This window comes from Odontomachus brunneus, unplaced genomic scaffold (genome assembly GCF_010583005.1).
Source record: "Odontomachus brunneus isolate Ranch 3 - 2012 unplaced genomic scaffold, Obru_v1 Obru_scaffold_109, whole genome shotgun sequence".
Classification (NCBI taxonomy): Eukaryota; Metazoa; Arthropoda; class Insecta; order Hymenoptera; family Formicidae; genus Odontomachus; species Odontomachus brunneus.
Window position 1 is genome coordinate 657,145 of NW_022639559.1, and position 6,012 is coordinate 663,156.

At 34.6% G+C, this 6,012-nt stretch overlaps 1 protein-coding gene across 8 annotated transcripts in view; it reads left to right on the forward strand.

Annotated features, from left to right (window-relative positions):
• The window catches only part of LOC116849243 (potassium/sodium hyperpolarization-activated cyclic nucleotide-gated channel 2), a 391,135-nt gene that overhangs the window by 259,763 nt on the left and 125,360 nt on the right, over positions 1-6,012 (forward strand). The gene's annotated exons all lie outside the window — the stretch shown is intronic.

Consider the following 6,012-nt stretch of genomic DNA (forward strand, 5'->3'; position numbering starts at 1 on the left):
TATATATATATATATATATATATATATATATATATATATATATATATATATGTGTGTGTGTGTGTTTCGATAATAGCTTTGTTTTTGTTTTTGTTTTTTTTTTTTTTAGTTAAACTAAGTCGCAATTTTTATCTTTAGAGTGAAACAAGTATATAATTGAGCGTTGAAAGAAAAAAGAACGATGTTGCATTACAATGTAAATTCCAAGGACAAACCTAACATGATTTATCAGTTATAAACGTTGTATTGTGATAGTATAAGGTATGTAATTTATATAAATGAAGACAGCAGATGTAGCTTAAATTTCATGAAATTAATATTATCAATATTATTACACCTATAAATGATGACGCAATTCTTAATGGTTATGTTTAAAATTGACAGTACTAAGAATCTATAGTATATCGCAACATAATACTATATAGTTTATAACTATAGTTTTTTAGTGCTTTTTTAATGAATATTATAATGCAGCCATTGTAGGAACTCGCAACTCTCTAAATCCGATTGTTGCCGAGTCTTAAGGATTTACAGGAAAAGTACGAAAACCTTTCACACACATGCAGATTCGTGAAACAATTAAATTATTTTAGAAATTTCAACCAAAATATAAAGAAAATTACTATGTAATTGTGATATTTGTATACTTTTGCCTGCTTCATAATTTTCTACTAAAAGTTTTAATTATGACTCTGCAGACTCTTAACAAATCAATCATGTTAAATTAGCTATCCTATCATTTCGTCATTTTTATGAATATACTCCAAAAGGTAGCTAAATAGAAAGTCAATTTTTGCGAGCTAAATAAAAAAAGCTAAGTGTAGCTAAAAAATAACTAAGTTGGCAACACTGAATTAAACGTCATTATATTTTTATATTTTTAGGCGCTGTCCGTGCACAGCAATGACTTTCATGTTTCACATTTGTGACATTTGCATTCTAATGTCCGGTTCCATCAACGTCGATTAAGCCTTAACTGCGTTTAAACTCTTCAGAGAAAGATTTAAGCTCAGGTTAAAGTTTAAGCGACGTTTAAATTCATTGGTGAAACCGAACCTAAGAGTTAACCGATTGTTGTATTCGGGGACAAATTATATAACAAAATATAAAACTAATTTGTTGAGATTATATCTATTAATTTATTATTTTTAAAGATGGATTAATGAAAGAGAAGAGTCTCGATATATTTTATTAATTTATATTATTCCAGGTAGTATAAATATACCTAAAATAAAATACATGTTAGATACATCCTAAAGACGTCTGAAATAAATAGAATATTATTCAGACTTGAATATTATTGATAAAATCCTCTAAATATGATTTATAAACCTTCTATATACATTTAGTGATAGTAAGGGCTGTTTTTGTGGCCTAACGAGTGTTTAGTCAGGCCGCTAGTAAGGATGCTTTTGGTGCATCATTACAAATTGGACCGCGTTACAGTTCAAGCGGGTCGAGCGTTCCTTCCATATATCACGATATCCCAGATTCTCCTACGTATATTTTATGAGAACATAGAATGGGTTGAGGTGAACATAAAAGTCCTATACTGTTTTGCGATATTCGTAATAATATATTTACAATATTAACCGAGAAATTAAATGCAAAAGATTAAGGAAAAGCGTGCGCTGAATGGTAGAAGACGGAGCGCTCGAGTCATAGCGCATTCCAATAATATAGCGCGGATGTCGGTGCGCAGCAATTGAAAAAAACAACGTATTGCCTGTGCTTATAACGCTGCGCCTTAGCGTGGTGTGGCAAGATGTAGGAGCGCAGTGATATAATAATCGAGATATTAATCATGGAAGATTAAGATAAAATAAGAAAAAAACGCACACTGAATGGGAAGAAGTATTGATGCGATACGAAGAAACATAGAAGCGCAGCGATATAAATATAGGCAGCAGTGCGTTGTCCTTCCTTCCGTCGCACACCAGACATCCACGCTAGATGAGCTTGTAACGGCCGAATTCCGCTCTCGGTTATTTTCGGAGTTAGTCGCTGGATCTGTGCTCGCCGAAGCAGAGTTCAGTAGCAAAGAAACTTAAGGCGAAAATTATAAATAATAAAAATAAATGTATTTCTAAAAACAATAACAGTAAACTTGTTGGAGTAACTCACTACGCGTTCGGATTGCGATGAGATTGCGACGATGTCGCGATGAGAACGCTGAGATATCGGTGTCACTAACAGTCACTAGTGATTCACTAGCGGTCGGATTGCGATGAACTCGGTCTAGTCGTATGGTGGAGCGAAGCGTATAGCGTAAACGAGGATCGGTAGACTGCGCTCGCAAGATCGCGAGTTAGTGTCACGTTGGGACGGTTGGCACGCGGATTGCAAATGGTGATTGTATCGGTTCGGGCGCGACTTTAAACGAATTCGGACGTTTCAGGACGGCTCAGGCGATCGCCGCGGATGATAGTAAGCAATGCCTTGCTAAGCATGCGGATCGGCGAGATTGTCCGGTCGGCAAAGTTGCGGTGTTCAAGCGTCGACAGGTCGATCGAAGCAGCGAATTCATTGTCCCGGGTCTGTTCTTTGTCGATGGAGAACGAGTGTCAAGAACTCTCGACGGAGATAGCGAACGCACTATTTCTGATACTCGTTCAAATGGCGGCGCGCACGTAATCGCGAACATACGATTGTGTGACGCAATGTAACGGCTAGGTATCGAGAACGTCGGTCGAGATAGCAGACAACACACTACCTCGTGTCCGTGGCCATGGCGTCGATGAGTAAGTGCCGAGAATGCTCGATGGAGAAAGTGAACATATTATCTCCGGATCCGTGAATTAGCTACTTTACAATGATAAGCAATACGGTCTATGCTTTACTATCGGCTCGGAACATTTACTCCAGTAGCAAAATTTATTGGTTTTACATTGGCTAAACATTGGTTATCTTGGGAATACATTGGCTAATATTTTCCAATATTCAACCAATATTGGACATGGAATAATTAAAAATATATTACTAATATTGTACGTTAAATATTTATATAATATTGGATTTACATTGGAAATACTTTGGCCAATATTTCCCGATATAAAATTAATATTAATCTTAGAATAAATATTAATCTATTGCCAATATTATATATCAATAAATACGCAATATTGCATTTTGAAAATGCATTGAAAATGCATTGGCTAATACTTCCCAATGTAATATGAATATTACATATAGAATGAAAGCCAACATACGGCCAATGTTATGTTTCAACAATTGCACTAGCACTTGTGTTGGAAATGCAATAGTCAATATTGGCCAATATAATATCAATATTGATTATAGATTAAATGCTAATTTATTGCCAATATTACGTGTCAATAATAAGATGATATTGCATTTATATTGGCTAAATTCCTCAATGTTAAGCCAATATTAGGCATGGAATAATTACAAATATATAACTAATATTATACGTAAAATATTTATATAATATTGGATTTACATTGAAAATACATTGGCCAATATTTCCCAACATAATATGAATATTACATAGAATGAATATTACATATAAAATGAAGGCCAATGAACGACTAATGTTATGTTTACAGGATATTGCGTTTACATTGGAAGTATATTGGTCAATATTTCCTAATACAATATTAATATTGATCTCTGAATAAATGGTAGTCTATTGCCAATATTATATTTCAACATTTACACGTTATTTCATAATCTCTTATGACTTTGTCTATTTAATAAGAGCAATAAAAAAATTTTTACTATATAAATTTTAAGACTGAAATGGAATGTACGGTGTTTCGTAAACCTCACCTCACTATTTAAGGTTTAAATTAACAATAAAAATACGAAAAATATAATTTTTATTACAATTAAATTATATTATATAAAAAATTATATTATTGCGTTAATTGCAACATATATAGACAAAATATAAAATGTTTATATTGATCGAAGAAGTGGTGTAGTGTCTAAAGCAATAGGCTCATAATTCAAAGGTGCCTCATAATTCAAAGTCTACGTTCGAATCCCAGTGTTAGTGAGAATGTTTAAGTGTGATATAACATTTATAATCAAGTAATTTTAAATTTCAAGTAAAGTCTGCAAACGCTGACTAGTTCTTCATTTCAACCAATTCGCCAATATTTGTAAAAAGTGGAATTTTTTGCGCTTATTTGAATATTCCTTGTAAATTCTATGAATATGTTGGAATATTCTTGGAATGTTAATTTTGGATTTTAGGAACATTTTATAAATTTTTCAGGAATATCTAGCGTTTACTGGGATTAGTTTCACATTAGGATCTAATTAATGTCCATCGTGAAAAAATTGAGTAAATATTATGGTTTAACATTTGCCCAATATTGTCCAATGCTATTGGACTAATATTGCTGACCAATATTGGTTAAATAAGAAGCGATATCCATTTTACAATATTGAACCAATGTTGGGAAATCAGTTTATACTCAATATTTAACATTGGATTTACATAATTTTCCAATATTGCGTCAATATTTTATGCTACTAGGGTAGCATAGCGGCAGACTCGGATCGGTCTGTTTCGAACGAAGCGAGCGCGTCTCGTTTTGATTGATACAGCCGCTACCGCTGTTTTTTTGTTGTTGGTGACAAAATCGCTTTACTTAATCGATTGGCGGTTTGTTTATATGGAAATTTATGTGGCGCTAAATACCGTTTTTGCAGTCCAACGGGTATTCGGTTGCTAGTAAGGATGTTTTTAGTGCATCATTACAAACAAGAGCGCGCTACAGTTCAAGCGGCTCGAGCTCATCCTACCATTCAGCACATGCTTTATCTTTCATTTTTTATAATTAATATTTGGACTATTATTATGAAGATCGCAAACCGGTATGGACTTTTTATGTTCACCTCAATTCGTTCTATGTTCCCATGAACATTGCGGAGACAAGTCTGACACACCTGTACATATAGGGTGTTACAATCAAATGGAGAAATATATGGACAGTGAATTTTGCAGGTCAAACCGAATCGAAAATTCCTTTATTGTTTTCTTATTCGAGCTATAGTTATTGTGACACAATGAACTAAAAATGATATAATTATACAATTAGCGTTACGCGGTGAGCGGACATGTTCTAATTATCGCGATAATTATAATTCGAATGAAAAAATGAGTTTGTCGATTTGATTTGGCCTGCAGAATTCAGTGTCCTGACTTGAAGAAAACACTTCTCTACTTAATTATGATATCCTTATACAAGATGTCTGACTCGTACGGTATCAGAGTTAATATATAGCTAGAATAAGTCGAAATGAGTAATGGAATTGGTGCTTTTTTTTTAATCAATCACGTGAAATTTTGAGATATTAACGTGGAAAGATTTCTACTGAGCGGCAGCCCTGGCTAATCAGCACGTACACTGCGATTAAACGAACGCTATACGCGCTGTCGCATGGACATGAGAGGCTAGCCGGACCAGCCTCCTAGCAACGAGAAAAATAGCCGAAAAAGTAAAGTGCACGCTAGACGGAGGACGATCAGTGATGTGATTTCAAGCCCACGCACGCAAGCCTTTTTCTTCTTCCACTTACATTGAGCGCTATGTTGATCTATATAACGATGATCTTCACACAAATAGACAGAGCGTTCTATGTATGTAAGTGGAAGGAGAAAAATGCTTGCATACCCGGGCTCGAAATCGTATCACTGATCATCCTCCACCCAGCGCGGTTTATTCTTTTTCGACCATTTTCCTCGTTGCTAACAGGTTGGCTTGGCTAGTTTCTCATGCCTCAACGAGTATAATGTTTGTCTCATCGCAGCGTGTGTACTGATTGGCCAATAGGCTATCGCTTGGTAGAAATATTTTATTGTTAATATCTCAAAATTTCACGTCATTGTTTAAGAAAAAGCACCAATTCCATTACTTACCCTTATTCTAACTATATATTAGCTCTGGTACGATATAAGTCAGACACCCTATGTGTGTGTGTGTGTGTGTGTGTGTGTGTGTGTGTGTGTGTGTGTGTGTGTGTGTGTGTGTGTGTGTGTGT